Here is a 17,096-nt window from a genome sequence, read left to right on the forward strand (position 1 = left end):
AAGCACACCATGAATGCGGTAAGGAGAAGGAAGCAAACTCTTGTGGCAAGCATCAGGAGGAGGAAACAGGATTTGAATACTCACCTTCCCGTATGACAATGCTCTTTCAGGCCATAGCCATGGATGGGGTAGTACATCAATTCCCACCAAGATTTCCATGCAGCAAAGTCCCATAGTAGTGAGCGGCTGCAGCAGAGAAGAGAAGTGGTTGCAGAAGGATTGAGAAGACCTGCAACGTGATATAAACACACTCAAGAAATGGGCTGCGACATGGCAAATGAGGTTCAACGTGGATAAGTGTAAGGTGATGCATGTCGGTAGCAAAAATCTTATACACAAATACAGGATGTCCGGTGCAATACTCCGAGAGACCCCCCATGAAAGAGACTTGGGAGTACTGGTCAACAAGTCGATGAAGCCGTCCGTGCAATGCTCAGCAGCAGCAAAAAGGGCGAACAGTATGCTAGGAATGATTAAGAAGGGGATCACGAACAGATCAGAGAAAGTTATCATGCCTCTGTACTGGGCCATGGTACAGCCCCAACTAGAATCCTGCATCCAGCACTGGTGGCCATACTTGAAGAAGGACATAGTACTACTCAAAAGGGTCCAATGAAGAGCGACTAAAATGGTTAAAGGGCTGAAGGACTTGCTGTACAGTGAGAAATTAGAGAAACTGGGTCTCTTCTCCCTTGAAAAGAGGAGACAGAGGGGTCATGATCAAAATATTCAAGATAATGAAGGGAATAGACTTAGTAGATAAAGGCAGGTTGTTCACCCTCTCCGAGGTAGGGAGAACAAGAAGGCATTCTCTAAAATTAAAAGGGGATAGATTCCATACAAACGTAAGGAAGTTCTTCTTCACTCAGAGAGTGGTGGAAAACTAGAACGCTCTTCCGGAGGCTATTATAGGGGAAAACACTCTCCAGGGTTTCAAGACTAAGTTAGACAAGTTCTGCTAAACCAGAACGTACGCAGGTAAGACTAGACTCAGTTAGGGCACTGGTCTTTGATCTAAGGGCCACTGCGGGAGCGGACTGCTGGGCACGATGGACCTCTGGTCTGACCCAGCAGCGGCAATTCTTATGTTCTTACGGTCAGTTCAGGAGCACATACACACACTTCTACCTGTCGTTGGACGTGGACTCCCTTGAGTTTAGCAAAACTTTGTTTATTTTTAAACAGTGAGAAAGAACTGGCATGGAAGGGGGTGATAGGAGAATTAGTTTCAGGGTAGGGAGGAGGTTTTCTTGGTATAGGTGAACATACTATGTGATTGGACCAATTCTTTTTCGTTAAGCTGTTCCGGTTTGTATTCTGCTTGTTGAACTGATGGTCCTTTTGTTGTATTTTCCGTTTACGGTGTTGTATGTTCCCTTGAAACTGAATAAAGATGATTTAAAAAAAAAGGATATGGTTTGCTTGAGTGCGTCACTGCCTCGAATAATTTGGATTTTTGGACTCTGCGGGCCTATGGGGAATAGATGATCACATAACAGCTAGTACAACACCATCTAGCTGGGGAATGGTAATGGAATGTGACATTGTTATGATATGTTAATTAATGTGATTTTTGATGCGTTGATATGTTATATTGCTATGTTAAAATGTTATTAAAGCTGTGGCTATGTTCTTGCCAAAAAAAAAAAAGTGAGAAAGAAAAAGGAAGCCAGTCCAAACGAGGGGGCGCCCTGGGGGTGGGTAGGGACTTGGTGCCTCCAGGTGTACCCTGAGCTATATACCCAGGAACCTAAACCCCCTGCTCTACTAAACTAAAGACTAAAACAGGAGCACACTGAAGATAAAACCAGGAACTCTGAGAGACCATCCAACCGCCTGCTGGAAATAGAGAATACTGGAAAACCAGTGAGCTTACCACCCTATGATAGAGCTCAATTTTGGTGTTCTCTATCTCTACCTGATGGTGAATGGACTTGACCCCGCTCGTCTCTGGAGATTCATCTACTGATGATGACAAGGAAAGAGCCAATCTTCCTACAAAACTTCATAATGGACTACAAATTAAGAAAACTGTAGTAAAGAAATTACCTGCAACAACCTTAATTTTAACATATAACATACCGCATCCATGTTATAAACTTCATGCATACTCCTTACTGTATTTCCCTTGTCTAAAATACATTGATATTTATGATTGTTTAGCACTCTTGACATCCTAGTAACAATCAATCATTCTTCACTAATGAGTACGGCATCTTGCCAAAATTTCAAAATTCTGATTCATTAAGCACCAATAATAAAAAAAAAATCCTAGAAGATTTCTTTTCTAAAACATAACTCAATAGCATCACTGAAAATGTTAAGCATTATAAAACAATATCAATATGGTTAACAAATATAACTCAAAACATGTTCTTTAAAAAGCACTACACAATCAAATGATCATTATATACATTTGAAAAACACTTTTACTGAAAGCCATCTGAAAAGTAAGAAGGTACAGCTAGAGGACAGCTGCCTACTGCTGCTTCTTACAATAGCTTCATACTCATCAGGAAAAGTTCCTGCAACATTTTTCATTCCCTCAAACACCAATAGATATTAATCATGCTTTCTGTATGCTTCTTAATTACAGAATTGCAAACATAGCAATGCATTTATTCCTCTTTTACTCATTTGTCGTCATCGATCATTATGAATATTTTTTTTTTACATTAAAATTAGTGAGGTGCCATTATCTAGTGTTCAAGTCCTAGTGACTTAATGAATTACAGATCTAAAAAAAGAGATCAGTTTTGTGCTAGTCCAATAAGATCCTCCAGTGTCATCCCCATGGTTATTCAACATGTCTAGCCATCTGATTGCAGGTCATCTCTTCACCTGGTTCCTTCAATCTTCTCAAACATAATGTCCTTCTCCAATGATATTTCTCTTCTGACAGTGTGGCCAAAATAAGATAGTCGTAACGTCATCGCTTGGGCTTCAAGTGACATAGCCTGTTTGATCTCTTCCAGAATCAATTTGTTAGTTCTTCTGGCAGTCCACAGCACGCATAAAATCCTTCTCCAGCACTAAAGCTCAAAATGAGTCAATCTTCTTTCTGTCTTGTTTCTGTAGTGTCAAGCTTTCGCATCCGTATTTGACCACTAAGAAAATTGCGTGGACAAATCTGATCTTTGCTTGGAGTGTTATTTCCTTGCCTTTGAACACTTGTCAAGAGCCTTTGTTGGAGCGACTCAGTGCTATTCTGCAGAGTATTTCTTCTCTGCTAGTTGCTTCTTTATTTACAAAAGAGCCTAGGAGATGAAATCCCTTACAACTTCTATTCTATCATCTTCCAAGTTTTTATTAAAATTTGATTCTGTCACTTACCTAACTTCTAAGTGAGATACAGATAAAATATAATGGGGAAAACAAAGAAGAAATAAAACACACCAATAACAGGACAATTAAAAGTAGTAGAAAACAACATTAAGCAAATGGTGTGACTAATAAAAACATCATGGTACCAGACTTACTTGAAACGGAAGGAAGGTGGGGCAGAAATATAATTTATATAGGAGAGAAACGAATAAGGGACAAATGAGAGGAGGGGGAACACTGCAACTTGCTTCTTTAGAGAAAATGGCTGGAGGGAAGTAGAAGAGAGCATTAAATATTAAATGCATCTTTTAATAAATGGCTTTTAAGTAGGCCTTTGAAGCGGTTTAGGTTATTTGCCTCTTTTACAGGAGCTGGAAGAATATTCCAAAGTTGAGGGGCCACCACTAAAAAAATGTGTCTTTGTACCTATTATTCGTAGAGATGGAACTGTGAGCAATCTGCGATAGGACGATCTAAGAAGGCAGGATGGCTCATATGGAATCAGATATTTGTCAATGAATTGGGGCGATTTGAATTGAATAGTTTTAAAAGTTATTAGTGAGATTTTATAGGAGATTCTCTGTTTAATTGGCAACCAATGGGCATTACGAAGCAGGGGGGTTACATGGTCATATTTCCTAGCTTTTGTTATTAGTTTAATGGCAGCGTTTTTAATTATTTGAAGGCGTCAATTCTTTCCGAGTCATTCCTGTGAGTAAGCTATTATAGTAATCTTCATCATTTTCCGAGTTCATGATCTTTGTCTTCTCTATGTTCAGTTCTAATCCCATGATATGACTTTCAGCTTTGACTTCTCAGTAGATACCTCATGTCTTCTTTGCTGTCGGTGACGAGCATTGTATCAGCTGCATAGTGCAACTGATACAATAGCCACCAACTTTGAAAACAATGCTCTCTTCTTCCAAATTTGCTTTTCTGAAGACGGCTTCACCATAAAGGTTGAACAGGTAAGGTGACAAGATGCATCCTTGCTGGATGCCACGTTTTACTAGAAACCAGTGTTGCCATATTCTGTTCTCACTATAGCTTCTTGATTTTTGTAGAGGCTCTTAATCAGCTGAGTTGTGCGTTTGGGTATTCCCATTTGTGCTAGAGTTCGCCATAGTTTATTCATGATCCACGCAGTCAAAAGCTTTTCTGTAGTTGATGAAACAAAAATATAGAGGGGCTTTTGGTATTCTTTGATCTTCTCCAACATTCATCTAATTTAATAAAAGTTGCTAAAAGCCTTCTCATTAATATCAATTAGTTGCAGGCTGTCCATGTTAAGAATTCAAAATTTATTTTCTTGATATTTGTTAATATTTCCATTTATATGTTGTTTTCGTGCTAAGCTATATACAGTATAACAAATTAATTTTCTTCTCTTAATAATACAAATGAGGTCTTATTTAGGGGTAAATAAGAATATGCATACACAAATATAATTCAAAGTTGAATAAAAGTATTGTACATATACTACTCACCCTTTATGACTTTCAAACAGTTTCAGAATTAATGAATGTACTATGGTTTATAGTTTAGTATGCTTAATACCAAAAATTGACATGCAGTCAAGGCAGTTTACAATTAAAATCAAAGTAGGAAAGACCACCATTCAAAATAGAAAAGAAAAAAATGGAAGGTTAAAAACATGGGTATTCATAATGGGACTATGAGGGGGTGCTGAAAAGTTCTCAGCCCGGCCAACTTCCTAGATTCTGAGCGTTATTTTGTCATTGTTAACTGAAAAGGAATGTTACTTTATTTGCCAAGTGCCAATTTGCAGAATTGTAATGCTATGTTTTGACATTGTTTCATAACATTGATTGAATCATATCAATGAAAAGTGTGGAATTTTCAAGTGTGGAACTCCCAAGTTATGAAGATCCTATTCCTGTAGAAAAAAACACCAAAGGAAATCCATGAATGTATAATGCAAACACTGAGGGCCTAATTCTGTATAGGACACCGGTCTCAGCGGCAGCCTAAGAAGCAGCTAATAATCGTGCACCAGCATCCTATGCAGAATCGCATCTATCTTAAAGAATAGATGCCTTACCCACCCACCCACACCCCAATTCTCTAACTGCAACCATGTCAACAGTGCTGGTTAGAAAATCGCACCTGCTTGATCGCAAATATAGGCGTCTCAGCTACCTATCTTTGCCAAGGGATTCCTTGTCATCAGCTGATCATGGCACAGGTATCCCCGATCAGCTGAGCCAGCAGGACTCCCCGAAACCATGGCATTTTGCAGGCCAACATTTCAGGCGCATGTCACAGCTCTAGGGAGACACGTAGGGACTTACTCGCCCAAGGCCTCTTCCAGGCAAAACCACACCCAGCCTTGGGTGAGCTGAAGTGTCCCTAAGCGTCTCCCTAGTGTAGGTGTCTTTCCCTAGGATAATTTTTTCTAAAAACATGCATCCCAATTGACTGCCAGAAGGCAGCAGGATACCTACTGCCACCTACAATTGGGATGCTAGTTTGTAGAATCAGCCCCTGAGTGACAAATGCCCATCATACTCCACATTAAAAAAGTGGTGTGCAAACTTTCAGAGTGCGGATTGAGACCGAAGATGCAGCAATGACTGGGAGACCTCAAATGGTGTCAACTCTGAAATTGTTGATCATGTCCATGACCCGATTTGGGCAGATTGGCAAATATCAACTTAAATAATTGCTGAAACACTACAGATATCCAGGAAACATGTTGGGTATATAATTCACAAGCAGCTGGGTATGCAGATATTGTCAGCCAACTGGGTGCCCAAATGTTAGAATGCTGATGAGAAACAAAGTCGAGTGGACACTTCCAAGTTGATTTTGCATTTTCAGCAAGCTGTTGTCAACTTTTTGGAACGACTAGTTACTGTTGATGAAACAGCAGTCCATGCAATGGTGGCACTCAGGTTTTCCAAGGCCTAAGAAATTCAATGCCTAAAAGTCAGCAGGAAAGGTCCTGGCCACTGGCTTGGGATTAGGAAGGTGTTGTAATGATTATCTTTCAAGGGGCCAAATAGTTAATGCAGAATACTACTGTAACTTGCTGTGCCGATTAAAGGAGACTGAAAGAAAAAAGGAGGAGAGGGAAGCTGCAGAAAGGAATTCTCTTTTTGCAAAGCTGGCAAAATGAAGGATGTTTTGACACAGTTGGGGTTTCAGTGTATAGACCATCCATTAGTGCAGCCCGATTTCCAATTTGATTCATCAATTCGAATTGGGTGAATCGATTTGAAAAGATTTGGGGTTTTTGGGTTTTTTTAATCTGCCTCGCCGATTCGGTTACCAACCCTCCCCCCCTTAAAGCAGGAGTGGCAGCACTGCTTCTTGCTGGCTGTTCACTGCCGCTGCCGCTCCTGCTTTAGAACGCGAGAGGGGGAGGATCAGTCTGAAAGTGCTGCAGCCCCCACCCCGGCCTCCAACTCTTAGCCGCTCAGATACCGGTAATTACGGCAGCCTGTAGAGAGGATCGCCGGCACTGTAGCAATCCTTGCAGGCTGCCATCATCCTCAGGAGCATGTTCAATCTGCCACAGTCCCGTCCTTCCTCTAACGTCATGGGCAGGATCGCGGCAGATTAAACATGCTCCTGAGGACAACGGCAGCCTGTAAGGATCACTACAGCACCAGCGATACTTTCTACAGGCTGCCATAATTACCGGTATCTGAGAAGCTAAGAGCGGGGGAGGAATGAGGACACACACACACCAGGCCTTCAGGAGGGGAACATGCAGGCTTTCGGGGGGGGGGAGGACATGCAGGGGGGGACCAAGCCTTCAAGGGAGCCCTGGTGTATAAGTACATTGAAGAGTCTGTGCATATACCGGACTGGGGGGGGAGGGAAGAAATAATGGGTCTAAAAACAGAGGAGAGGGAGTGAGATGGTGGACAATGGAATGGAGGGAGGGAAGGAACAGAAAGGGAGAGAAGATGGACACAAGGGATGGTGTGGAGGGGGATAGAGATACTGGATTGGAGAGTAGTTGGGATGAGAAAGGGAGAGATAGTGTATCTGATGATGGCGGGGTCCATTGCTGAAGCTGCGGGGATAGAGACAAAAAAAGGAAAGATGCCAGACCTCCAGGGGAGGGAAGGGAAACGGAAGGGGAGGACAGAGATGGAAGATGGATGGTTAGCACGGAAAAAGAAGAAAACGACAAAAGGGCAAGAGACCCTGGCAAGCGAGTTATCAGAAGACAAACAGAAACCAGAGCCTGGAACCAACATGATTCGAATAATGACCAAACAATAAAAGGTAAAAAAACAAACACACACCAAAAAAATGTATTTTTTCATTCCATAAGATGTACTTTTTTCCCACCCAAAAGTGAGTAGAAATGTCGGTGCATCTTACGGACCAAGATACAAATTTTGACACACACACACACCTTAACGTACCTTTTTAAATTTTCTCCCCATTGTAGCTTTTTAAAACAGATCCATGGATTCCTCCCCAATACCTTTATAAACCGTTTTTTAAAATGAACCCCTCCGCCTGTCGTGTGGTCTCTCTGGTGGCTACAGGAATGGTGCCGGGATATGAACTTCGGATTCCTAAACCATGGGGAATCGCTACAAGGACTTCAGGGACCAGACGGACTCCATCTGACCAGTAGGGGTAAGAACGTCTTCGGACACCGACTAGCCCGCCTGCTTCACAGGGCTTTAAACTAGGTAAGTCAGGGGAGAGTACCCATTCACATATTAGTGCAGAAAGGAATTATCCTGAAGGGGTGAGTCGAAACTCCACTTCTATGTCCAAGGTAAGTACCCACATTGCAAACAGTTCTTTAGGAGTCACACCGACTCGGGTAGGATATGCCTCACAGGGACTTATGGATATGGAGGGCCATGTATGTCAATGCACACAGTTTAGGTAACAAAATGCTAATATTAGAGGCTGAAATAAGGAATGCCGACCTAGACGTGGTGGCAATATCTGAAACTTGGTTCACGGACTCACATGGGTGGGATATGGCTATACCGGGCTACAATCTACTTCGTCAAGACAGAGAGAGCAGGTTAGGAGGGGGGTAGCTCTATACATTAAAGAGGACATCAAAACCACCAGGATCACAGATGTCAAGTACACCGGGGAGTCCCTCTAGGTAAACCTGGCAAGAGGCAGAGAAAAATTTCTGTATCTAGGTGTGGTATACAGACCCCCAAGACAACTGGAAGACATGGACGCAGAATTAATTGAAGACATAGAGAATATCACTCTACGAGGAGAAGCTGTACTGCTAGGGGACTTCAATATGCCTGATGCAGACTGGAACTCATTTTCAACGACAACCAACGGTAGCAGGAGGCTCTTAACCTCCATAAAGGGAGCACATCTCAAACAAATGGTAACGGAGCCCACTAGGGCCCAGGCGATCCTCGACCTGGTACTCACCAATGGGGAAAGCGTCTCAGAGGTCTCAGTAGGAGATACGCTAGCCTCCAGCGACCACAACATAGTATGGTTCAACCTTAGAAAAGGCTTCCCTAGATCAAACACGAAAACAAAGGTACTCAATTTCCGGGACACAGACTTCGCACGCATGGGAGATTTCGTCCATTGGACGCTGCAGGACCAAGCGGAGACCGATGATATAGAAGCTAAGTGGTTAACACTGAAATCAACCATACCTGAAGCAACTAGCCACTTCATAAAATCAGTAAATAAACGACAAAGAAACAATAAACCCCAATGGTTCACCGCGGAGATCTCGCACCTCATTAAGGAGAAGAAAAAGCATTTCTCTCCTACAAGTGCACGGAGAAAAGAGAGGCAAAGGTAGAATATAGGACCAGGTCTACAGCGGTCAAAGTGGCAGTTAGGGAAGCAAAACTTCGAGTGGAAGAAATTCTGGCAAAAAACATTAAAAAGGGGGACAAATCCTTCTTCAGATATATTAGTGACAGAAAAAGGAACACAGGCGGGATAGTACGCATTAGAAGACCGGACGGAAGTTACGTGGAAGCAAATTCCGATAAAGCCGAACTACTGAATGAATACTTCTTCTCAGTCGTCACCTGTGAGGCACCGGGACACAGTCCGCAGTTGAAGGCAACACAAAGCACAGAAGACCCATTTCAGAATTTTGAGTTCACACCAGGTGAAGTTTACAGTGAACTGGCAAGACTCAAGGTGAATAAAGCCATGGGACCAGACAATTTGCACCCAAGAGTGCTCAGAGAATTGAGCGATGTCCTGGTGAAACCGTTGGCTGAGCTATTCAATCTCTCCCTAAGTAAGGGGAAAGTTCCCCTGGACTGGAAATTAGCTAATGTCGTTCCTCTGCATAAAAAGGGTTGCAGGGCAGAGGATGCGAATTATAGACCAGTGAGTCTCACATCAATAGTGTGCAAACTCATGGAAACACTAATTAAAAGCAAATTGGACACGATCTTGAATGAAGGGAATCTTCGGGATCCCAGTCAGCATGGATTCACCAAGGGTAGGCCCTGCCAATCCAATCTCATCAGCTTCTTTGACTGGGTAACAAGAAAGTTGGACTTGGGAGAGTCTTTGGACATCGTGGACCTGGACTTCAGTAAAGCTTTTGACAGTGCCCCAAACCACAGGCTGCTAAGCAAGATGGAATCGATGGGGTTAGGAGAGACACTAACTGCATGGGTCAATGATTGGCTGAGTGGCAGACTTCAGAGGGTGGTGGTTAATGGTACCCTCTCTAAAACATCGTAGGTGACCAGTGGAGTGCCACAGGGCTCGGTCCTGGGTCCGCTCCTTTTCAACATATTCATAGGGGATCTGACTCAAGGGCTTCAAGGTAAAATAACACTATTCGCCGATGACGCCAAACTATGTAATATAGTAAGTGAATGCAGTTTACAGAATTATATGGCGCAGGACCTGCTTACATTGGAAAATTGGTCCTCAACCTGGCAGCTAGGCTTCAATGCTAAGAAATGTAAGGTCATGCACCTCGGAAGCGGAAATCCATGCAGGTCGTACTTCTTGAACAGAGAAACTTTAACTAGGACTTCAGCAGAACGAGATTTAGGAGTAATCATCAGTGCAGACATGAAAACTGCCAATCAAGTGGAGAAGGCTTCATCTAAGGCAAGGCAGATATTGGGTTGTATCAATAGAAGTTTCATCAGCCGAAAGCCTGAAGTCATAATGCCGTTGTACAGGGCCATGGTGAGACCTCATCTGGAGTACTGTGTGCAGAATTGAATCGGTTCAGCGGACGGCCACCAGGATGATCTCGGGGCTCAAGGGTCTCTCGTACGAAGAGAGACTGAACAAACTGCAGCTCTACACTCTCGAGGAACGTAGGGAGAGGGGAGACATGATTGAAACATTTAAGTACTTCACGGGACGTGTCGAAGTGGAAGATGATATTTTCTTTCTCAAGGAACCCTCGGCCACAAGAGGGCACCCGCTCAAACTCAGGGGCAGAAAATTTCATGGCCACACCAGAAAGTATTTCTTCACAGAGAGAGTGGTTGATCATTGGAACAAGCTTCCAGTGCAGGTGATCGAGGCAGACAGCGTGCCAGACTTTAAGAATAAATGGGATACCCATGTGGGATCCCTACGAGGGTCAAGATAAGGAAATTGGGTCATTAGGGCATAGACAGGGGGGTGGGTAAGCAGAGTGGGCAGACTGGATGGGCTGTAGCCCTTTTCTGCCGTCATCTTCTATGTTTCTATGTTACCTTCTAAAATGCAGCTAATAGCCTGGTGGTCCAGCGGTGTGTCAGCCGTCAGGAGCGAGCTCTCTGAGCTCCTGCCTGGGCCACGTTGCTTTCTGAATGGCTGCCCAGTTCTCACGAGTCCCGTGAAAACTGATGCAGCCTTTCAGAAAGCAGCGCGGCCTAGGCAAGAACACAGAGAGCTTGCTCCTAACGGCCAACACTGCAAAGACTCCATGGACGGCAGCTTGATTCCGGCTTTGCTTCGCACTATAAGTGCTACAAGTGCACCGAGACCGCTCAAGTCCTCTATACCTCCTCCCCCTCAGGGCCCATTCTAGGTACTGCCGGGGGAGGGAAGACCTTTGTCGCCATTGCTACTTGAACCAACGGGCCCTCCCCCTCAGGGCCCATGCTAGGTACCACTGGGGGAAGGTAACCCTTCGCCGCCATCGCAGCTGACTGACAGGAAAATAAGTCAGCAAACACAGCCAAAGTACTGTGAAAACAAGTGGCTCCGGTGGCTAACAAATCCCCGACTCAACACTCTTCTCCTCAGGGCCTATGCTGGGTGCCATCGGGGGTGGGCAGCCCTTTAATGCCGCAGCTGACAGAGAAGGATGTCAGCAACTGCAACCAATGTTAAAAAGGGAACAAATGGTTCCATGGGATAATAAGACACCACCCTTACCGGTTTGTTTGAAGCCAGTGTATGGACAACAAACAACGGCCCGAGACTCCTGCTTATGCAAGGTAACCGTAAGGGAGGCCTCCTGCGGGCACTGTGAATGCCTCGCAGTCCTCAATCTTGACACATCTGCCGGGATTTTAAAAAGTAAAAAAAAAAAAATAAGGTATTGATGGGGGGGGAATACCCCTGCCTGCCACTAGGACTATCTGCCCTGTCCTTGCCTGCCTGCCCTGTCTGCCTCCCAGCCACTAGGCCTGACAGCCCTGTACCCTGTCTGACCTACCACTAGACCACCAGAAGGAGAACATGGTACAGAGCCTGGCAAGGGGTTTGGGTCCAGAGCATGGCAGGGAGAATTTGTTTAAGAATGTTTTTTTCCAGGAAAAAAAAAAAAAAAAAAGAATGTTTTTTTCCTTGTTTTCCTCCTTTAAATCTAGGGTGCTTCTTATAGTCAGGTGCGTCTTATGGAGCGAAAATTACGGTAATTTTATTTTCTATTTTGTGATTACAATATGTCAGATTTGAAATGTGTATCTTGCCAGAGCTGGTGTTAGACTGCGAACGTGAGCTAGGATTTAACAGAGAGAGGAAAAGTCTTTTTTGTTTATTTTGTTTATACCACAGGGCCAGTGTGGGTAGGAGAGGGCAAAGGGGGTGAGGAGGCTATAAAATAAACCCACCAGGATGTTTGTGAAAACACAAACTAACAAAAAAACTCAATTGGGCAGGAAAATCAAATCAAAAAATCAATTCAATAGGCTAAATCGAATCAGAATTTTTTTTTTCTTGATTACGGCAGCACTACCATCCACTCTACTCACCAGAACCTGCTCCATCTGACTATTTTCTGTTCTCAAACCTTAAAGAGAGTATAAGAGAGTAATTTGAGTGATTCGGAGGCGATCGCAGCAGTGAAGCAGTATTTCAGTGACCAGAGTATTTTTTTGGAAGGCTTACAGAAACTTCAGACACAATGTGCCAAGTGTATTAAATTTAGAGGTAAATATGTAGACAAACTTGTAAGTTTCATGGCTCCACATCATTCCCTTCTTGATTGAGCTAAGAACCTTTCAGCACCCCCTCAGAGGTTAGTTTCACCCCAGGCAACGGGATGAGCTGCTCTCCACTTTATTGCCAAAAGCCTCTGAAATAAGTGTGTCTTTAGTGCAGCTCTGAATTTCTGAAGAGATAGTTCAAGACTAAGATTAGAAGAAAGGCACCACCCTGGGTGTCTCCCTGAATCTGCAATTTGAAAGATCCTCTTAAAAAGTAAGTTTACAGGATAAGTAATGGAAAGTCTTGCTTATGAAACAATATCTAGAAAAAATATATTTTTTATAACCCAATGACAATTATGGGTGAAATACTTTCTGGAGGCATTTTCAATTAAGTATTTTGCCTCTAGAAATCTGATCTCTGAAGGTTCACAATATTGAATGTCTGTTGTGCTATTATTTGAAGAGGTATATCTTAGATATAGAAAGGTAAGGTTCTTACCTCAGTAATCACTTGCAGATGTGGCTAGTGGTCCTAATGCTAGGTCTTGTATCCCAACCAGCAAACTATCAATCATGTTTTCCAACCCTGCCTCCTTTCCAGTAAGCTGATCCTACCGCCGCCCCTCCCCCCCCCAGCCGTCCCCCTCCAGCACTCCCCCCCCCCCTAGTTTGTACAAAAGCAATCAAGAAGCACTGTACTAAAAGACATAACAGGAAGGAGGAAACCAGGGAAAGATCCCGGACACCACAATTTTGTTTTGCTCTGTAACAATCATAGGAAAAAACATAACATCCAAACTTGCGCAACTAGCACCAACTATGTACAGAGCTTGTAGCCACTCGCATGACCTGTTGACAAGCAAAGCCTTATACCAAAGTTTATGGTCATGAGGAAATACTTATACATCATCTTTTTTTCCCCCTCAGATCATCTGAGGGACAGAAATTCTTCAAATTCAGATTGATCCTAAGGCAGAAGATAGGCAAAGCCCATACACAAGGAGAGGCTTCAGGACCAGTAGATATATCTACAAGGAAGATTATTAATGAAGTAAAAAACTAATCTTTCTTTCTAATGCAGTGTGTCTAGTGGTCTTAAATGCTAAGGATGTACCAAAGCAGTCACCAGAGTTTAGAGTGGTCCCGCTGCCCTGCAAGACAGAGGCCCTGAAAGTGGTGTCCTTCCCAGCTGCTACATCCACCCTATAGAACTAGTGAAGCTATGAAGGACAGACCATGTAGTCGCTCTACAAATCTCCTTGGGCGAGACAGCCCTAGTCTCTGCCCACGAGGAAGCAACTCCACTAAAGGAGTGTGCTTTCAATGTGCTGCAGTGGTCGTTTACCACAGCAGAGGAAATAGGCATTTTAATCCACCTGGAAATTGCGGCTTTAGATGCCAGCCTCCCTTTCTTAGCATGATTTGTGAGAACAAAAAGGTGATCCAAAAGGCAAAACTCGTTGGAAACTTCAAAGTACCAAAAAAGCACTCACTTGACATCCAGCAAATACACTGCTTTATCCTTTTTCTTAGATTCTGTAGGGCGAAAAGTGGGCAAAACGACATCGATTGACATGGAAGGCTGAGATTACCTTTGGTAAGAAAAAAGGAGCCATGCTAAGAGCCCTGCTTCTGTGAACCTAAGGTACAGCTTAGAGAATGACACGGTGGCGGTTTACCCGCGGCCACCGCATTTTAGCCGCGGGTCACCCGCCGAAAACGGGGAAGAAAACTAGCAGTCGCTGCGGCGACGGGGACAAGGCCATTCACCGCCCGCGGGGCGGTGAATGGTCTTGTCTCCGCAGTGAGGTATCAAGGATCGCGCGGTCCCCGCAGCCACCGCCCACCCGCCCGTAGCATTTAGCCAGCTCCCTCCCTCCACCTCACCTTAAATTTCGAGTTTTCCGGCTTCCTTTTTTCCGAGCCGCACGTGTTCAAAAATCCGTGCACGCGCGGCTGCGCGAGTCAATCAATCTTCTCCTCTGACGCAACCGGAAACAGGAAGTTGCAGGAGAGGAGAAGTTTGATTGACTCACGCAGCCGCGCGTGCACGGATTTTTGAACACGTGCGGCTCGGAAAAAAGGAAGCCGGAAAACTCGAAATTTAAGGTGAGGTGGAGAGAGGGAGCTGGCTAAATGCACGGCTTTTTGAACGCGTGCGGCTAGGGAAAAAGGAAGCCGGCAAACTCGGAACGAATATAAGGTGAGGTGGAGGGAGGGTGGGGGCTGCTGGACCATTCTTCATTACTTTGCCATACTAATTCCATTCTATGTTAGGTGCCACGGACTCAAATTCGAGTCCTAGCGATGATGAGTTAAAGATCCCAAAAGAAGCCAACTTCTAAATCCAGTGGTTAGAGCTACACTACACTCCTTGTGACCCTGGGCAAGTCACTTAATCCCTATTGCTTCTGACACAATGGGCAGTTCCAAAGACCAAGACTGGCCAGTGTCAAAGACAGGATGCTGAGCTTGATAGACCCTTAGTCTCCTCTGTTTATAGTGATCAACAAAGTTCTATGTTTCTATAATCACCCTAATTCTGTTATCATTGGACTAGATATTCAAAATGATTTAAATGGCCAGGACAGGCTCCTGGCTGTTCAAATCATCTGTCCAGGGCTAACCAGGCATTTTCAATCTTCATGTTCAGCCCAAATGGTGTCACACAATTCAGCAAAAATACCCAATGTTGTTCCTCATAATTTAAATATTGCTCATAGAAGGAACAACATTGGGTATTTTTGCAAATGGAAGTTGGAGGGTTAATTCCCTTGAAACAGCCAATTGAGTGAAACATGAATTCATGCTGGGACACAAGATAGGTTGAATTTGTTTTGAATTTACAAAGAAAAATGATCAATGAAGAATACTATAATGGCAAGAAAATATAATGATAAAACAGCAACTAATTTTGCCTATTTTTATATATTAAAAAAGTACTACATAAGGTGAATGTCCATATTGCTGTCTGTTGTTCTGCTGAGCACTGGCATTGAAACAGCAAAATGCATTTATTGCATACTTGTCCTCTGTCGGAAACATTATGGTGGTATATTAGTTGTGTTAATAAAAATTTATAAACAAAGCCCTGCCAGCTGAACATCTCTTTCTCTAGTTCAGCAGCAGGAACTTTGATTTATAAGAATAGAATACGCTAAATATTAGAGTACTAAGGCTTATATGGATGCTGCGGGGACGGTGACGGGGCGGTGAATGGGATGGCAGTGGCGGTGATGGGGCGGTGAAAGGGATGGCAGTGACGGTGACGGGGCGGTGAATGGAATGGCGGTGACGGGGCGGTGCAGAGGATGGTGGGCCGGGGACGGGGCGGTGACGGGGACAGATTTTTTTCCCCGTGTCATTCTCTAGTACAGCTCCCTGCAGGAAAGAACTTGTAACTCGGAAACCTGTCTCACTAACATAATTGTCACCAGGAACGCTGTCTTGACTGTAAGATCCATGAGGGAAGCCTCCCATAAAGGATCATACTAGAGAGTTGCACGGGGACAGAAATCCCACCCATCCCCGCCAGGATCCTCTCCGTCCCCACCCGTCCCCGCCAGGATCCTCTTCGTCCCCACCCGTCCCCGTCAGGATCCTCTCCGTCCCCACCCCGCAAGGAATTACCTCCATCCCCGTCCGTCCCCATAAAAAGCAGCAATTACTTCTGACAGGATCATCAATTCCACAGTTTCTTTTGTGTTTGCGCTGCTGTTTTCCTTGTGGAATCTCTTTGGTGGAACCCTTTTTTTTTTTTTTTTTCTGTTCAGGTAATTAACTTATAAACCCCCTCTTTTACTAAGGCTGACCTGTCCATTATATTCTATGGACGAACCCTGCTTCCAAAGCCTTCCATCCCCGTGGGAGTCCCGTTGGCTAGAGGGGGGTCCCCGTGGGAGTCCCGTGGGTTAGGGGGGATTCCCGCAATCCCCGTTCAGACCTATAGTTCATACAGAGCTAACACAATACCAACACCTTGCAACACAATGTTAAGGTTCCGGAAAAGGGGAATACATTGGAGGGTGCAATCGCAGAGTACCTTTAATAAAACAGATGACATCTGGGTGAGAGACCTAGGAGCCTCATTCCCCCCAAGCTTAAAAAGAGGAAAGACCTGCTACCTGCACTTTCAAAGAACCTACCAAGAGCCCCTTCTGATGTACCTCCTGCAAAAAGTACCAAAATTGGAGTTTGTCAGGATTCTACATCCTTCGTCGCACACCAGCACTGAAAGGACTTCCAGGCCTTAGCATAGGCAGCCACTGTGGACAGCTTCTTAGCACCGAACAACATGGTAACCACCACATCAGAATAACCCTTGCTTGTCAGAGTCACCCACTCAAGAGCCGTGCTGTAAACCCAAAGTGTTGCAGTTTCTCGATAGGAACCAGTCCCTTAGTGAAGATCCATTTGGAACAGCAGTCT

At 44.2% G+C, this 17,096-nt stretch overlaps 1 protein-coding gene across 4 annotated transcripts in view; it reads right to left on the reverse strand.

The window, feature by feature from the left end:
* The window catches only part of GSK3B (glycogen synthase kinase 3 beta), a 431,638-nt gene that overhangs the window by 346,549 nt on the left and 67,993 nt on the right, over positions 1-17,096 (reverse strand). The window lies entirely within an intron of this gene.

This window comes from Geotrypetes seraphini, chromosome 4, assembly GCF_902459505.1.
Source record: "Geotrypetes seraphini chromosome 4, aGeoSer1.1, whole genome shotgun sequence".
Lineage (NCBI taxonomy): Eukaryota > Metazoa > Chordata > Amphibia > Gymnophiona > Dermophiidae > Geotrypetes > Geotrypetes seraphini.